Raw genomic sequence first — 20109 nt, 5'->3', positions numbered from 1 at the left:
TTTAACCCCGTCCTGTCTGAGTGAAGAACAGACGCCCTCCAGCGACCTACACGCAGAGGCGTGTCCAAATTCAAAGTTGAGCCCCTGCAGCTGTGCAAAAAACGAAGACAAAGGAAAATCTCTCCCAGCAGCCTCAGGAGCAGCGGATTAAATCTCCACAATCAATTTGATGTACCCTGCATCTGTGGAATTCCTGAATAGACAACGAATCATCCCAAATTAATGAGGTGGACTTTGAGAGCAAGATATATTATTTTTTCCCCTTTTCCTCTTTTTGTGAGTGTGTAAGTGTATGCTTCTCTGTGAGATTTTGTCTGTATAGCTTTGCTTTCACCATTTGTCCTAGGGTTCTGTCCGTACGTTTTTGTTTGTTTGTTTGTTTTACTTAAAAAATATTTTTTCTTAATAATTATTTTTAAAACTTTATTTTACTTTATCTAACCTTATTTTATTTTATTTTATCCTCTTTCTTTCTTGCTTTCTACATTTTCTCCCTTTTATTCTGAGCCGGGTGGATGAAAGGCTCTTGGTGCTACAGCCAGGAGTCAGTGCTGTGCCTCTGAGGTGGGAGAGACAACTTCAGGACACTGGTCCACAAGAGACCTCCCAGCTCCACATAATATCAAATGGCAAAAATCTCCCAGAGATCTCCATCTCAACACCAACACCCAGCTTCACTTAACGACCAGAAAGCTACAGTGCTGGACACCCTATGCCAAACAACTAGCAAGACAGGAACACAACCCCACCCACTAGCAGAAAGGCTGCCGAAAATCATAATAAGGCCACAGACACCCCAAAACACATTACCAGACGTGGACCTGCCCCCCAGAAAGACAAGATTCAGCCTCATTCACCAGAACACAGGCACTAGTCACCTCCACCAGGAAGCCTACACAACCCACTGAACCAACTTTAGCCACTGGGGACAGACACCAAAACAACGGGAACTACAAACCTGCAGCCTGCGTATAGGAGACCCCAAACACAGCAAGATAAGAAAAATGAGAAGACAGAAAAACACACAGCAGATGAAGGAGCAAGATAAAAACCCACCAGACCTAACAAATGAAGAGGAAATAGGCAGTCTACCTTAAGAAGAATTCAGAATAATGATAGTAAAGATGATCCAACATCTTGGAAATAGAATAGAGAAAATTCAAGAAACATTTAACAAGGACCTAGAAGAACTAAAGAGGAAACAAGCAACGATGAACAACACAATAAATGAAATAAAAAATACTCTAGAAGGGATCAATAGCAGAATAACTGAGGCAGAAGAACGGATAAGTGACCTGGAAGATAAAATAGTAGAAATAACTACTACAGAGCAGAATAAAGAAAAAAGAATGAAAAGAACTGAGGACAGTCTCAGAGACCTCTGCGACAACAATAAACGCCCCAACATTCAAATTATAGGGGATGCAGAAGAAGAAGAGAAAAATAAAGGAACTGAGAAAATAGTTGAAGAGAGTATAGTTGAAAACTTCCCTAATATGGGAAAGGAAATAGTTAATCAAGTCCAGGAAGCACAGAGAGTCCCATACAGGCTAAATCCAAGGAGAAACATGTCAAGACACATATTAATCAAACTGTCAAAAATTAAATACAAAGAAAACATATTAAAGCAGCAAGGGAAAAACAACAAAAAACACACAAGAGAATCCGCATAAGGTTAACAGCTGATCTTTCAGCAGAAACTCTGCAAGCCAGAAGGGAGTGGCAGGACATATTTAAAGTGATGAAGGAGAAAAACCTACAACCAAGATTCCTCTACCCAGCAAGGACCTCATTCAGATTTGATGGAGAAATTAAAACACTTACAGACAAGCAAAAGCTGAGAGAGTTCAGCACCACCAAACCAGCTTTACAACAAATGCTAAAGGAACTTCTCTAGGCAAGAAACACAAGAGAAGGAAAAGACCTACAATAACAAACCCAAAACAATTAAGAAAATGGGAATAGGAACATACATATCGATAACTACCTTAAAAGTAAATGAATTAAATGCTCCCACCAAAAGACACAGACTGGCTGAATGGATACAGAAACAAGACCCATATATATGCTGTCTACAAGAGACCCACTTCAGACATAGGGACACATCCAGACTGAAAGTGAGGGGATGGAAAAAGATATTCCATCCAAATGGAAACCAAAAGAAAGCTGGAATAGCAATTCTCATATCAGACAAAACAGACTTTAAAATAAAGACTATTACAAGAGACAAAGAAGGACACTATATAATGATCAAGGGATCAACCCAAGAAGAAGATATAACAATTGTAAATATTTATGCACCCAACATAGGAGTACCTCAATACATAAGGCAAATACTAGCAGCCAAAAAAGGGGCAATCGACAGTAACACATACATAGTAGGGGACTTTAACACCCCACTTTCACCAATGGACAGATCATCCAAAATGAAAATAAATAAGGAAACACAAGCTTTAAATGATACATTACACAAGATGGACTTAATTGACATTTATAGGACATTCCATCCAAAAACAACAGAATACACATTTTTCTCAAGTGCTCATGGAACATTCTCCAGGATAGATCATATCTTGGGTCACAAATCAGCCTTGGTAAATTTAAGAAAACTGAAATTGTATCAAGTATCTTTTCCAACCACAATGCTATGAGACTAGATATCTTACAGGAAAAGATTTGTAAAAAATACAAACACATGGAGGCTAAACAATACATTACTTAATAACGAAGTGATCACTGAAGAAATCAAAGAGGAAATCAAAAAATACCTAGAAACAAATGACAATGGAGAAACGACGACCCAAAACCTATGGGATGCAGCAAAAGCAGTTCTAAGAGGGAAGCTTAAAGCAATAAAATCCTACCTTAAGAAACAGGAAACATCTTGAATAAAAAACCTAACCTTGCACTTAAAGCAATTAGAGAAAGAAGAATTAAAAAAAAAAAAAAGTTAGCAGAAGGAAAGAAATCATAAAGATCAGATCAGAAAGAAATGAAGGAAACGATAGCAAAGAACAATAAAACTAAAAGCTGGATCTTTGAGAAGAAAAACATAATTGATAAAGCATTAACCAGACTCTTCAAGAACAAAAAGGGAGAAGACTCAAATCAATAGAATTAGAAATGAAAAAGGAGAAGTAACAACTGCAGAAATACAAAAGATCATGAGAGATTACTACAAGCAACTGTATGCCAATAAAATGGACAACCTGGAAGATATGGACAAATTCTTATAAATGCACAACCTGCCAAGACAGAATCAAGAAGAAATAGAAAATATGAACAGACCAATCACAGGCACTGAAATCGAAACTGTGATTAAAAATCTTCCAACAAACAAAAGCCCAGGACCAGATGGCTTCACAGGCGAATTCTATCAAACATTTAGAGAAGAGCTAACACCTATCCTTCTCAAACTCTTCCAAAATAGAGCATAGGGAGGAACACTCCCAAACTCAGTCTATGAGGTCACCATCACACTGATACCCAAACCAGACACGGATGTCACAAAGAAAACTACAGCCCAATATCACTGATGAACATAGATGCAAAAATCCTCAACAAAATACTAGCAAACAGAATCCAACAGCACATTAAAAGGATCATACACCATGATCAAGTGGGTTTATTCCAGGAATGCAAGGACTCTTCAATATACGTAAATCAATCAATGTGATACACCATATTAACAAAATGAAGGAGAAAAACCATATGATCACCTCAATAGATGCAGAGAAAGCTTTCAACAAAATTCAACACCCATTTATGATTTTAAAAAACCCTGCAGAAAGTAGGCATAGAGGGAAATTTCCTCAACATAATAAGGGCCATATACGACAAACCCACAGCCAACATTGTCCTCAATGGTGGAAAACTGAAACCATTTCTACTAAGATCAGGAACAAGAGCAGGTTGCCTACTCTCACCACCGTTATTCAACCTAGTTTTGGAAGTTTTGGCCACAGCAATCAGAGAAGAAAAAGAAATAATAGGAATCCAAGTGGGAAAAGAAGAAGTAAAGCTGTCACTGTTTGCAGATGACATGATACCATACATAGAGAATCCTAAAGATGCTACCAGAAAACTACTAGAGCTAATCAATGAATCTGGTAAAGTAGCAGGATACAAAATTAATGCACAGAAATCTCTGGCATTCATATACACTAATGATGAAAAATATGAAAGTGAAATTAAGAAAACACTCCCATTTACCATTGCAACAAAAAGAATAAAATATCTAGGAATAAACCTACCTAAGGAGACAAAAGACTTGTATGCAGAAAATTATAAGACACTGATGAAAGGAATTAAAGATGATACAAATAGATGGAGAGATATACCATGTTCTTGGATTGGAAGAATCAGCATTGTGAAAATGACTCTGCTACCCAAAATAATCTACAGATTTAATGCAATCCCTATCAAACTACCACTGGCATTATTCACAGAACTAGAACAAAAAATTTCACAATTTGTATTGAAACACAAAAGACCCCGAATAGCCAAATCAATCTTGAGAACAAAAAACGGAGCTGGAGGAATCAGGCTCCCTGACTTCAGACTATACTATAAAGCTACAGTAATCAAGACAGTATGGTACTGGCACAAAAACAGAAATATAGATCCATGGAACAGGATAGAAAGCCCAGAGATAAACCCACACACATATGGTCACCTCATCTTTGATAAAGGAGGCAGGAATGTACAGTGGAGAAAGGACAGCCTCTTCAATAAGTGGTGCTGGGAAAACAGGACATCTACATGTAAAAGTATGAGATTAGAACACTCCTTAACACCATACACAAAAATAAGCTCAAAATGGATTAAAGACCTAAATGTAAGGTCAGACACTATCAAACTCTTAGAGGAAAACATAGATAGAACACTATGACATAAATCACAGCAAGATCTTTTTTGACCCACCTCCTAGAGAAATGGAAATAAAAACAAAAATAAACAAATGGGACCTAATGAAACTTCAAAGCTTCTGCACAGCAAAGGAAACCATAAAGAAGACAAAAAGACAACCCTCAGACTGGGAGAAAATATTTGCAAATGAAGCAAGTGACAAAGGATTAATCTCCAAAATTTACAAGCAGCTCATGCAGCTCAATAACAAAAAAACAAACAACCCAATCCAAAAATGGGCAGAAGAACTAAATAGACATTTCTCCAAAGAAGACATACAGATTGCCAACAAACACATGAAAGAATGCTCAACATCATTAATCATTAGAGAAATGCAAATCAAAACTACAATGAGATATCATCTCACATCAGTCAGAATGGCCATGATCAAAAACTCTAGAAACAATAAATGCTGGAGAGGGTGTGTAGAAAATGGAACCCTCTTGCATTGCTGGTGGGAATGTGAATTGGTACAGACACTATGGAGAACAGTATGGAGGTTCCTTAAAATACTACAAATAGAACTACCATATGACCCAGCAATCCCATTACTGGGCATATACCCTGAGAAAACCATAATTCAAAAAGAGTCTTTACCAAAATGTTCATTGATTGCAGCTCTATTTACAAAAGCCAGGAGGTGGAAGCAACCTAAGTGTCCATCAACAGATGAATGGATAAAGAAGATGTGACACCTATATACAATGGAATATTACTCAGCCATAAAAAGAAACGAAATTGAGTTATTTGTAGTGAGGTGGATGGACCTAGAGTGTGTCATACAGAGTGAAGTAACTCAGAAGGAGAAAGACAAATACCGTATGCTAACACATATATATGGAATGTAAGAAAAAAATGTCATGAAGAAACTATGGGTAAGGCAGGAATAAAGACACAGACCTACTAGAGAATGGACTTGAGGATATGGGGAGGGGGAAGGGTAAGCTGTGACAAAGTGAGAGAGTGGCATGGACATATACACACTACCAAACGTAAAATAGCTAGTGGGAAGCAGCCACATAGCACAGGGAGATCAGCTTGGTGCTTTGTGACCACCTAGAAGGGTGGGATAGGGAGGGTGGGAGGGAGGGAGATGCAAGAGGGAAGAGATATGGAAACATATGTTTATGTATAACTGATTCACTTTGTTATAAAGCAGAAACTAACACACAATTGTAAAGCAATTATACTCCCATAAAGATGAAAAAAAAAAAAAAACCAAAAAACTTTCATTTGTATCAACTGCAATCTTCATGAGCATGTGGTGGTTTCAACAAAGTAGGACAAAATCTTGTGAGAATTACTGTGAGGTATATCTTTACTATAAAATTAGTGAGCCATAACCCACTGGTCCAGTGTTACAGCAGAGAAAGAACACAGAGCAATAAGTAAAAGTAACTCAACTTATGTCTTAAATCATTTGAACACCATTAAGTGGATATACAGTAAGTCCCCTTCATACAAATGAGTTCCATTCTGAGAGCATATTTATAAGTCCAATTTGTTCGTAAGCCCTACAAAGTTAGCCTAGGTACCCAACTAACACAATCACCTATATAGTACTGTACTGTAATAGGTTTATAATACTTTTAACACAAATAATACATAAAAAACAAACACAAAAATAAGGAAAATGTTTTAAATCTTACAGTACACTACTGTGAAAAGTACAGTAGTACAGTACAACAGCTGGCATACAGGGGGTGGCATTGAGTGAACTGGCAAGAAGAGTTACAGACTGGAGGAGGGAGAGGAGGTGGGTGGGAGATGGTAGAGCTGAAGGATCATCAGCAATAGGAGACAGAGGGCAAGCTGAAATTTCACTCCTTCCTGACGTTGATGGCACAGGTTCTGGTTCCTTATTCTATTCAATTCTATCTACCCTCTCGAAAAAATGATCCAGTGATGTCTGGGTAGTAGCTCTTTTTTTCTCATCATAGATAACATGGTAACACTGGATTGCATTCTGAACACGTGCTGCTCCAACCTTCGTGTACCATTCTATATTCGGGTCTTGTGCCTCAAAAACTAACAGTTACTCCTAAAACAGAACTAATTTATGTGACTGGACATGTGAACACATGTTAGCACATTTGAAAGTTTGCAACTTGAAGGTTCGTATGTAGGGGACTTACTGTACTTCATGGCAACACTTATTTGAAAACTCCTTTTCTTGCCCATAAGTTTTCCTCATATACAGCTACTATTTTCATGCTAGTTTCTAAGAAAGAAAGGAAGGAAGAAAAGGAGAGAGAAAGGAAGGAAGGGAGGGAGGGAGGGAGAGAGAAGGAGAAAAGAAAGAAAGAAAGAAAGAAAGAAAGAAAGAAAGAAAGAAAGAAAGAAAGAAAGAAAGAAAGAAAGAAAGAAAGAAAGAAAGAAAGAAAGAAAGAAAGAAAGAAAGAAAGAAAGAGAAAGAAAAGAAAGGAAAGAGAGAAAGAAGGAGAAAGAAAGAAAAGAAGGAGGGAGAGAGGGAAGGAGGGAGGGAGGGGGAAAAGAGGAAGGAAGGAAGGAAGGAAATGTGAGAGAAAGAAAAAAATAAAGAGAAATTCTCTAAGTCTTGATCAGCCTTGTTTTCTACCTTCTCTTTCTCTTTCTGCTATGTAGGTAGCTCCTAAAAGGGAGGGGATGGGAAAAAACTGAGTTCACAAGGCCAGAATCTACTTTAGTTGTCATCAGTAGAGAGGACGGTGGACACATTTAACTTAAACATTGTTGACTAAATCTTTTTATAAGAATGCTTCCATATATTCTTGCCACTTAAGCAAACTTTACCTAAACCAGTTGTTCTCAAACTTGGCTGTGAATTTGAGACACTAAAGGGGCTTTCATTTTTCCCTCACTACTGAAGGATATTTTTTATATTATATGTTCATATTAATTTAAGAACATAATATATAGTCACACAAATATATACACACATTTGTTTTCTTGAGATATATTTGATACATACAATTATGTAAGTTACAGGTGTATAACATACTGATTCACAATTTTTAAAGGTTATATTCCATTTATAATTATTATAAAATATTGGTTATATTCCCTGTTATACAGTACATTCTTTTTTTTTTTTTTTTTTTTTTTTTTGTGGTACACGGTCCTCTCACTGTTGTGGCCTCTCCCATCACGGAGCACAGGCTCCAGATGCGCAGGCCCAGTGGCCATGGCTCATGGGCCTAGCAGCTCCGCAGCATGTGGGATCTTCCCGGACCAGGGCATGAACCAGTGTCCCCTGCATCAGCAGGTGGACTCTCAACAACTGCGCCACCAGGGAGGCCCCATGACTCTTTGTGAATTATGGTTTTCTCAGGGTATATGCCCAGTAGTGGGATTGCTGGGTCGTATGGTAGTTCTATTTGTAGATTTTAAGGAACCTCCATACTGTTCTCCATAGCGTCTGTACCAATTCACATTCCCACCAGCAGTGCAAGAAGATTCCCTTTTCTACACACCCTCTCCAGCATTTATTGTTTCTAGAGTTTTTGATCATGGCCATTCTGACTGATGTGAGATGATATCTCATTGTAGTTTTGATTTGCATTTCTCTAATGATTAATGATGTTGAGCATTCTTTCATGTGTTTGTTGGCAATCTGTATATCTTCTTTGGAGAAATGTCTATTTAGATCTTCTGCCCATTTTTGGATTGGGATGTTTGTTTTTTTTGTTATTGAGCTGCATGAGCTGCTTGTAAATTTTGGAGATTAATCCTTTGTCACTTGCTTCATTTGCAAATATTTTCTCCCATTCTGAGGGTTGTCTTTTCGTCTTCTTTATGGTTTCCTGTGCTGTGCAGAAGCTTTGAAGTTTCATTAGGTCCCATTTGTTTATTTTTGTTTTTATTTCCATTTCTCCAGGAGGGGGGTCAAAAAGGATATTGCTGTGATTTATGTCATAGAGTGTTCTGCCTAAGTTTTCCTCTAAGAGTTTGATAGTGCCTAGCCTTACATTTAGGTCTTTAATCCATTTTGAGTTTATTTTTGTGTATGGTGTAGGGAGTGTTCTAATTTCATTCTTTTACATGTAGATGTCCTGTTTCCCAGCACCACTTACTGAAGAGGCTGTCTTTTTTCCATTGTATATTTTGCCTCCTTTATCAATAATAAGGTGACCATATGTGCATGGGTTTATCTTTGGGTTTTCTATCCTGTTACACTGATCTATATTTCTCTTTTTGTGCCAGTACCATATTGTATTGGTTAGTGTAGCTTTGTAGTATAGTCTGAAGTCAGTGAGCCTGATTCTTCCAGCTCCATTTTTCTTTCTCAAGATTGCTTTGGCTGTTCGAGGTCTTTTGTATTTCCATATAAATTGTGATATATTTTGTTCTAGTTCTGTGAATAATGCCAGTGGTAGTTTGATAGGGATTGCATTGAATCTGTAGATTGCTTTGGGTAGCAGAGTCATTTTCACAATGCTGATTCTTCCAATCCAAGAACATGGTATATCTCTCCATCTATTTGTATCATCTTTAATTTCTTCATCAGTGTTGTGTAGTTTTCTGTATACAGGTCTTTTGTCTCCTTAGGTAGGTTTATTCGTAGGTATTTTATTCTTTTTGTTGCAATGCTAAATGTGGGCAGAAAAGATACTTGGGCTTCCCTGGTGGCGCAGTGGTTGAGAGTCCGCCTGCCAACGCAGGGGACATGGGTTCATGCCCCGGTCTAGGAAGATCCCACATGCCATGGAGCAGCTGGGCCCATGAGCCATGGCCACTAAGCCTGCGTGTCCAGAGCCTGTGCTCGCAACGGGAAAGGCCACAAGAGTGAGAGGTCTGCGTACTGCAAAAAAACAAACAAAACAAAAAAGATACTTGATATGATTTCAATTTTCTTAAATTTACCAAGGCTTGATTTGTGACCCAAGATATGATCTATCCTGGAGAATGTTCCATGAGCACTTGAAAAGAAAGTGTATTCTGTTACTTTTGGATGGAATGTCCTATAAATATCAATTAAGTCCATCTTGTTTAATGTATCATTTAAAGCTGTGTTTCCTTATTTATTTTCATTTTGGATGATCTGTCCATTGGTGAAAGTGGGGTGTTAAAGTCTCCTACTATGATTGTGTTACTGTTGATTTCTGCTTTTATGGCTGTTAGAATTTGCCTTATATATTGAGGTACTCCTATGTTGGGTGCATAAATATTTACAATTGTTATATCTTCTTCTTAGATTGATGCCTTGATCATTTTGTAGTGTCCTTCTTTGCCTCTTGTAACAGTCTTTATTTTAAAGTCTATTTTGTCTGATATGAGAATTGCTACTCCAGCTTTCTTCTGATTTCCATTTGCATGGAATATCTTTTTCCATCCCCTCACTTTCAGTCTGTATGTGTCCCTAGGTCTGAAGTGGGTCTCCTGTAGACAGCATATATATGGGTCTTGCTTCTGTATCAATTGAGACAGTGTATGTCTTTTGGTTGGAGCATTTAATCCATTTACATTTAAGGTAATTATCGATATGTAGTTCCTATTACCATTTTCTTAATTGTTTGGGGTTTGTTATTGTTGGTCCTTTTCTTCTCTTGTGTTTCCTACCTAGAGAAGTTCCTTTAGCATTTGTTGTAAAGCTGGCTTGCTCATGCTGAATTCTCTTAGCTTTTGCTTCTCTGTAAAGGTTTTAATTTCTCCATCGAATATGAATGAGACCCTTGCTGGGTAGAGTAATCTGGGTTGTAGTTTCTTCCCTTTCATCACTTTAAATATGTCCTGCCTCTCCCTCCTGGCTTGCAGCGTTTCTGCTGAAAGATCAGCTGTTAACCTTAAGGGAGTTCTGTTGTATGTTATTTGTTATTTTTCCCTTGTTGCTTTTAGTATTTTTTTCTTTGTATTTAGTTTTTGATAGTTTGATTAATATGTGTCTTGGCATGTTTCTCCTTGGATTTATCCTGTATGGGACTCTCTGTGATTCCTGGATTTGATTAACTTATTTCCTTTACCATATTAGGGAAGTTTTCAACTTTAGTCTCTTCAAATATTTTCTTAGTCCCTTTCTTTTTCTCTTCTTCTTCTGGGACCCCTATAGTTTAAATGTTGGTGTGCTTAATGTTGTCCCAGAGGTCTCTGAGACTGTCCTCAATTCTTTTCATTCTTTTTAAAAATTCTGCTCTGTGGTAGTTATTTCCACTATTTTATCTTCCAGGTCACTTATCCATTCTTCTGCCTCAGTTATTCTGCTATTGATTCCTTCTAGAGAATTTTTGATTTCATTTATTGTGTTGTTTATTATTGTTTGTTTGCTCTTTAGTTCTTCTAGGTCCTTGTTAAACACTTCTTGTATTTTCTCCATTCTATTTGCAAGATTTTGGATCATCTTTACTATTATTACTCTGAATTCTTTTTCAGGTATACTGCTCATTTCTTCTTCATTTGTTTGGTCTGGTGGGGTTTTACCTTGCTCTTTCATCTGCTGTGTGTTTCTCTGTCTCCTCATTTTGCTTAACTTACTGTGTCTTGGATCTCCTTTTCACAGGCTGAAGGTTTGTAGTTCCCGTTGTTTTGGGTGCCTGCCCCAGTGGCTGGGTCTTAGCGTTGAGATAGACATCTCTGGGAGAGCTTTCACCATCTGATATTACGTAGAGCTGGGAGGTCTCTGGTGGACCAGTGTCCTGAACTCGGCCCTCCCACCTCAGAGACCCAGGCCTGACATCTGGTTGGTGCACCAAGACCCTGCAAGCCTCACAGTTCAGAAGAAATGGGAGAAAAAAAAGAAAGAAAAATAAAATAAAGTTATTGAAATAAAAAGTAAAAAATATTAAAAATTAAAAAATTAAAAAGTAATAAAAAAAATAGAAAAGAAAAAAAAAGAAGAGAGCAACCAAACCAAAAAACAAATCCACCATTGATAACAAGTGCTAAAAATTATACTAAAAAAAACCAAGAATGGACAGACAGACCCTAGGACAAATGGTAAAAGCAAAGCTATACAGACAAAATCACACAAAGAAGCATACACATACACACTCACAAAAAGAGAAAAAGGAAATAAATATATATATCGTTACTCCCAAAGTCCACCATCTCAATTTTAGGATGATTCATTGTCTATCCTGGTATTCCACAGATGCAGGGTACATCATGTTGATTGTGGAGATTTAATCTACTGCTCCTGGGGCTGCTAGGAGAGATTTCCCTTTCTCTTCTTTGTTTGCACAGCTCGCAGTGTTCAGCTTTGGATTTGGCCCCTCCTCTATGTGTAGGTAGCCTGAGGGTGTCTGTTCTTCACTCAGACAGGACAGGGTTAAAGGAGCAACTGATTTGGGGGCTCTGGCTCACTCAGGGCAGGGGGAGGCGGGATACGGAATGCGGGGCAAGCCTGTGGCAGCAGCGGCCTGCATGACATTGCACCAGCTTGAGGCATGCTTTGTGTTCTCCCAGGGAAGTTGTCCCTGGCTCACGGGACACTGGCAGTGGCGGGCTGCACAAGCTCCTGGGAGGGGATGTGTAGATAGTGACCTGTGCTTGCACACAGGCTTCTTTGTGGCTGCAGCAGCAGCCTTAGCGTCTCATGCCCATCTCTGGTGTCTGCACTGATAGCCGTGGCTCACGCCCATCTCTGGAGCTCATTTACGCGGTGCTCTGAATCCCCTCTCCTAATGCACCCCAAAACAATGTTCTCTTGCCTCTTAGGCACATCCAGACTTTTTCCTGGACTCCCTCCCAGATAGCCATGGTGCACTAACCCCTTCAGGCTGTGTTCGCACAGCCAACCCAAGTCCTCTCCCCGGGATCTGACCTCTGAAGCCTGAGCCTCAGCTCCCAGCCCCCACCCGTGCCAGCAGGTGAGGAGACAAGCCTCTCAGGCTGGTGAGTGCTGGTCGGCACCAATCATCTGTGCGGGAATCTCTCCACTTTGACCTCTGCACCCCTGTCGCTGCATTCTCCTCTGTGGCTCCAAAACTTCCCCCCCGCCACCCCTCATCTCTAAGTGAAGGGGCTTCTTAGTGTGTGGAAACTTTCCTCCTTCACATCTCCCTCCCAGTGGTGTAGGTCCTGTCCCTATTCTTTTGTCTATGATTTTTCTTTTTTCTTTTTTTAATTTTGCTCTACCCAGGTACGTGGGGAGTTTTGCCTTTTGGAAGTCTGAGGTCTTCTGCCAGCATTCAGAAGGTGTTCTGTAGGAGTTGTTCCACATGTAGATGTATTTCTGATGTATTTGTGGGGAGGAAGGTGATCTCCACGTCTTACTCTTCCACCATCTTGAAGGTCTCTTTGAAGGATAATTTTACTGGTTATAGAATTCTAGGTTGATGAGTTTTTTTTTCCTTTAACACTTTAAATATTTCATCCCACTTTCTTCTTGCTGGCATGGTTTCTGATAAGAAGTCTGCTGTAATTCTTATGCTGCCAATCTATATTTAAGGTGTTTTATTCCCTCTGACTTCTCTCAAGATGTTCTCTTTGCTTTTGGTTTTCTGCCTTTTGAATAGTATATGCCTACATGTATATTTTTTAATTCACTCTGTTTGACTGTAACTCTCTGGATTCATTTCTCTCTCCACATTTGGGGAAGGTGATTTTCCCTGTGACTTCATTCTTCTGATAGTTTCAACAAAAGTCACTGATTTTTAGTTCGTTCAGATTTTTTCTCATTGTAAGTTCAGGAATAGTGAATTCCAAGCTGTTTATGTGTCAGGACTGAAACCAGAAGAGGCTTTTAAAAGTTCAGCTGGACTGGGTTGTTGCCAGGAATTAGGTTTTTACTACCCCAAGTGATTGTATGTGCAGCCAGTATTAACAGCCATTTGCTTAGATTTTTAGATCTTAAAACTTTTCTAAATGATGTCACTACTCAAGATCACCTGATAACAAATAACATGACTCTATTTATTCTTATTTTACATAACATATTCTTTTAGCAGCATTTTTTAAATGATGAGCATCCTTAAATCTGAGACCATGGTTGTGGCACCTCAGGCCTTGAATCTGCATATCAGAACCAATCTACCACCACTCAGAACCTCACTCACATGGGACAAAGAGCTCCTGGATCAGTCACCTATTCCAGACTAAGCCCTGTTATTATTCCAGAGAACTTTAAAATCCATATAAGAAAATCACAAACTGTAGTCTCATAGATTCATTACCTCAAGTCCTGAGGACTTCACTCCTGTTCCTCTTAAACTACATGGTTGTCTTCCTTATCTTACCTGACCTCAATAGCACTCAGCAATATTGCTCACTCTGTCCTCGACAATATACCCTTCCAATACTCTCATAATATTCTTCTGGCATCTCTCCTTTCTCTTTGGCTATTGCTTCTTACTTGCCTTCATGGGCTCCTAATCCTCCACTCCCTCCTAATTGTGTCTTTCAGTGTTCCTTTTCTTCCTTCCTCTTCTTGTTCTAAATATTTCCCAATGATGATTTCATCCATATTTTTGGTTTCAATTATCATCCATCAATGAAACCAAAGAACTATCCCTCCACTTTCCCTAAGAAGACATGTGTATAAGTAGGTATTTCTATTATTTTGGTTATATGTATCATAATTTGAAGGTGTATAGTTTGATTAATTTTTTAACTATACAATAAGTTAAAATGTTATTTTTGCATAAGTTTTAAATATCCATCAGATTCAAAAGGGGCCTACCACCAAGAAAAAATTAAACATCACTGGTCTAGGTAAGTGATATATCATTTCTTACTGATTGACTAAATTTAAACATCCACTTACTGCTCCAATGCAAAAAATAGGAGGCAACATTTATAGTTAGAGAAAAGTTTTCATCAATTACTTGCTGTTGGTGGTTTTTTTTTTGTACAAATATCCAGTCTCCTATACTATATAGTAATCTCCTTCCCTCTGCAGAAAGACTCAGGTGTCTTCTTTAGGATAACTCCCCCAGAACAATGAACCTCAAACTGGGTTAGCAACAAGATTATGGTGACCTACCACCATCCACAATTACAAATTGCCCAGATGATTCTGTTACAAAGCATAGTAGCTTAGTCTGGTTCAGTGTTGAAGACTTAGTAGTTACTGATAAGCACTTGTTAATTGATTAAATGATTCTTCTCTAAACAGCTATAAATTTGACTCCACATTAGCTTTCTAATAGGTAAGAAAGTTTTCTTATTGCTTTTACTTTGCCTTGCTTTGGCTTTTATTTCCTGTTTAGCAATTTGACTTTGGATGCCAATAGGATAACTTCCTTGCATTAATGGGATCATTATCCCTCAATTTTCTTTGACACATCTATTATAAAAAAGGCTTTAGAATGCCCGTATAAACAAATGCTTTATAAATCCTCCAAAATTCTCATTAATTTATAGCATATTTACTTTTATGAAAGAAAAAATGATATACTCATGATTATTCAGCATAAATCATAAAATTATCTACAATCTATTACTCCCACTGCTTCTTTCCATTTTTTCTGAGTAAGCAGTTACATCTCCATCATTAAACATCATTCAAATCATGACTGTACCCATATAAAATAATGTCAAATATGGGAGAAGATAAAGTCTAGATTCCAGCACCAATCATGAGTTAAGCTTATCCAGGGCGCACACATTTTTGAGAAGGGAAATGTGACATAGCCTTAAATTTAGCCCTTAAGCAGAGTACAATATTTAGTGAGCCATTATTTTTCACAGTTCATCAAAATAAGTAGCTTTGCCTTATTTGCTTTATAGGGAACATATTATCCACCACATAAAAATCTATTTTCCCTCCCCTATTCTTTAAGCAAGAGTTGATGATTAAACATTGAATTTTAGTATCAGAATATCCTCGTTCACTGAGATTAGAAGCTGTCATTTGCTGTCATTTTGCTAGCTTCACGAAAACTTTTCTAACACTCTCTAGCAAAATATATTGCTACTGCTTTGAATTTCATTCACCACATAACTTCCATTAACTACCAGCAACCAGACTTCTTTGTGATGTTTTGTGCACCTGGTTTGCAGACGGGGTATAGTAACAGAAGCCAACAGAGCACACCCAGACTGCAGTACAGGCCAGAATGTTGGCTACTCTCAACTAATTTTATGTGTCTGTGGAAAACAGAACTTTGAATTTCAACCAGCTGAAGTTACTGTTTGCTGTTTCTGTATTCAACATTAACGTTATTCTGTGCAAAGTCAGAAAAAGAAAAGTGAATTTTCAAGATGTTGATAAAGACATCATTTAATTTCAGTCCTATTCCAATAACTATGAATTCATATGTTGAAATTAAAACTACATGGATCTGGGCTTCCCTGGTGGCACAGTGGTTGAGAATCTGCCTGCCAATGCAGGGGACACGGGTTCGAGCCCTGGTATGGGAAGATCCCACATGCTGCAGAGTGGCTGGACCCGTGAGCCACAATTACTGAGCCTGCGCGTCTGGAGCCTGTGTTCCACAACAGGAGAGGCCGCGATAGTGAGAGGCCCGCGCACCACAATGAAGCGTGGCCCCCTCTTGCCACAACTAGAGAAAGCCCTCACACAGAAATGGAGACCCAACATAGCCATAAATACATACATACATACATACATACTACATGGATCAAAGCCTCCCAATTATTTGGAGCTTTGTCATTGACTTTGCATATGAACAGCATAATATCTGTCTAGTAATAATTTCACAGTAAAGGCTGGGGGCTCCTCTGGAAAAAACAAACAAAAAATTCCTTAATATTCTGCATTCTTATTTACCATTACTGTCTGTATTAGCTCACAGAGTTGAAACATCTCCGTAAAATAAGCCTTTAAATGTCTTCCCTGCATGTGGCATGAGCTGCACATCTGTAACATGCCAAATAAATATTTGGGGAGAAAGAATGATGCCTTGTTTTTATTGTGAAATAAGACTCTCTTCATTCTTATTTCTCTCACATTAACATGTTCTGCCATATTCAGGATAGGTTTTCTGACAAGGAACTAGTCACAGAAGCTTGTCCTTGGGTCTTGCTTCTCTGGGATCTCTCTAGTAAGCCCTCCAGATGAAAGTGTAGACAACCTTTCTGCGCACTATTCCAAGATAGGTCTTGTAGGATGAATGGTGCAAGTTCTGCACAAGACTGTGGGAAGAGTACTTTCTCAGCTTTGACTGGGGGGTAACACTGGACTCAAGATACAGACGTAGCAAAGAACATGGCATGATTCCTCAAAGATCTCCAGCACAGCTGAGTTAAAATTGATGACTACAGGCCCCTTTCAGGTACATTACAAAAATCCTCACAACTTCAGCACTCCAAAATAAAATGCAAAAGGATATACGAACTCTTGGACTTTATATGCTATCTCTTGACCCCCATGGACCTCAATTTAGGGAGGTCTAGGATCATGAAAACCATTCCAAAACTGCTTTTATAGCCACTATGTGGTACTCCAAGGAACTATCAGAATCTTTCCATAATAACAACAGACCATTTGGTCCAGAGTTTTGTTACTTCCCATAAGGTCGTCAAGAAGAATGAAATAAGGTTATTCAGGGAGACTTATTTCATGAGAGGGCTGGTGGACATGTAGAAATATTTAAAACTTAAGAAAACCAAACATTTTAAATGTTTTCTGTCATAGATATGGCTACTTCATTGTGTGTTTGTGTGTGTGTGTGTGTGTGTGTGTGTGTGTGTGTGTGTGTGTGTATTTTGTGTTTGGGGTTTTTTTGGTTTGTTTTTGGTTTTTTTACATATTTATTGTAGTATAACTGCTTTACAATGTTGTGTTAGTTTCTGCTGTATAACAAAGTGAATCAGCTATATGTATACGTATATCCCCATATCCCCTCCCTCTTCTGTCTCCCTCCCACCCTCCCTATCCCACCCCTCTAGGTGGTCACAAAGCACCGAGCTGATCTCCCTGTGCTATGCAGCTGCTTCCCACTAGCTATCTATTTTGCATTTGGTAGTGTGTATATGTCCATGCTACTCTCTCACTTTGTCCCAGCTTCCTCTTCCCACGCTGTGTCCTCAAGTCCGTTCTCTTCGTCTGTGTCTTTATTCCTGCCCTGCCACTAGGTTCATCAGTACCGTTTTTTTAGATTCCATATATATATATGCATTAGCATATGGTATTTGTGGCTACTTAACTTTAAAATTAAATAGTTTAGCTGAAAAAAGATTTAATACTCTATTTAAATTTTTTCTACCTAAAGAACAGATATAGAAGTAGAAGAGTTGCTTGACTATACAACAAAATGAAATGTATAGCATTTCCTCTAACATTGATTTTATCATTTAAGAAATAATTAGAATTTTTCTTCTAGAGAACAGACTTTGATAGAAAATGTCAAAAGATTTTTGCTAACTTTATCTTTTAATCTTAGTTTTTGTGGCAATTATTCCCAGACCTTATTGTGGTTTCCTGCACAAAATGATACCCTTAAGCATAGCAGACTTACATTTACTACAGGCTCAAGACAATAAAACGTCAACAGCAGGAGAAAATATGCTTTATATGTTCAGTTAACTTTACACACAACTGGAAAATATTGGCAAGTGGCACTTAATTATGTTACTATAGTTTCTTTAATAGATCTCAAAAATTGCCAACCTTAACAGAGATTATTAATTTCTAGTTCTTTAGAGATAGAATAATTTTTCTATTTTTAAAGACTTCAAATAACTCTCTGTATTTATGATTTTAAAATTTCTCCCCTATTCAATGTTGTAGCATTGTCACTCTATTTTTTTTTTTTTTTTTGTCACTCTATTTTTTAACTTACATTAACTTCAAATATAAAATGAAGGAATATTTATTTTATTTGAGATACATAAAAATATAAATAAATAGACATAAGTAATTCTAATTTCTTTAGCAGCTTGATTTGGGCATTGTATTTATTTAATATCATTCAGATCTGAGATCTTTCCATTGATGACAGAGTATTTACACATTAGTTATATATCGCAATCTAACAAATTACTTTAAAACTTGGCTGCTTAAAACAACAGACGCTTATTTTCTTACACTTCTGTGGGTTAGAAATTTAGAGGTGGCTTCACTAAGTGATTCTGGCTCAGGTTCTCCCGTGACACTACAGGTAATGTCAGCCAGGGCTGCGGTCACCTGAACACTCAGCTGGAGCTAGCGTTCCAAGATGGCTCACTCCTTTGCCTACTGGCACGAGGTCTCAGTTCCTCACTGGTTACTGGCAGAAAGCCTCAGGTTTTTGACACATGGGATTTTCCATAGGGCTTCTTGAGTGTACTTATGACATGGCAGCTGGCTTTCCCCAAAGCAAGTCATATAAGAAAGCAAAAGGAAGCCCCGATGTCTTTTATCACTTAGCCTCAGAAGTTACGTTCCATCATTTCCACAATATTCTATAGCTTACAAATATTACCTGTATTTAACATGGGAGGGGACTATACCAGAGTGTGAATACAGGAGACAAAGATTACTGAGATGAGCTATAACAATCTAGTCCAGCAAAGAAATAAATAAAACACACAATACAAGAAAGAATCTCCATACACATGAAAGTTGGACTGCAAGGTCATAAACAGTAAAAATTTCACAGCATGACTAGTTGACACATTTTTAGTATTTAAATGTTTCTGGGAATACTGCATAAAAACCACTCATTCTTTAAATAAAGCCCAAATGCAAGTGACCAAAACCATGTGGAATTCTAGGACATGTACCTGCCTTTTATTCATTTATCTTAATTTCATTTCTCTTAAATCTTTCAATAATTGAAACTTATCATAATTGCTGCTTGGATTTCTTAATTCCTCTAAACACTCTAAACCCCCTCTATACACTAAGAAGACACAGAATAGCATGTATAAGAGGGACCTCATGACATTTTGCAAAACAGAAATTAAATTCAAATGATAGAAACAATCAGTTGTTACTATTTGAATTGTAAGCTGACAGTGCTGTGGCTAGACAACAAAAAGTAAGATTTGTAAACCACAATCTGAGTTTGTACATATATAAATGAAACCTCTGCTAGAAATGCCATGTGTGTACCCTACGTGTAATAGAGACCATAAGGAGGTATAAACAAAAAGCATTTTTGCAGTTTCTCAGTCCTCTCAGATAACTGACTCATTGGTCCTACTTCTTTTTTTTTTTTTTTTGCGGGCCTCTCACTGTTGTGGCCCCTCCCACCGCGGAGCACAGGCTCCGGACGCCCAGGCCCAGCGGCCATGGCTCACGGGCCCAGCCGCTCAGCGGCACGTGGGATCCTCCCGGACCGGGGCACGAACCCGCGTCCCCCGCATCGGCAGGCGGACTCCCAACCACCGCGCCACCAGGGA

At 38.3% G+C, this 20109-nt stretch overlaps 1 long non-coding RNA gene across 1 annotated transcript in view; it reads right to left on the bottom strand.

Moving 5' to 3' along the window:
• The window catches only part of LOC136793992 (uncharacterized), a 564836-nt gene that overhangs the window by 370035 nt on the left and 174692 nt on the right, over positions 1-20109 (bottom strand). The gene's annotated exons all lie outside the window — the stretch shown is intronic.

The sequence above is a fragment of the Kogia breviceps genome, chromosome 4 (assembly GCF_026419965.1).
Source record: "Kogia breviceps isolate mKogBre1 chromosome 4, mKogBre1 haplotype 1, whole genome shotgun sequence".
Lineage (NCBI taxonomy): Eukaryota > Metazoa > Chordata > Mammalia > Artiodactyla > Physeteridae > Kogia > Kogia breviceps.
The sequence above is the reverse complement of the archived record's forward strand: the minus strand, read 5'-3'. Positions and strand labels throughout refer to the sequence as shown.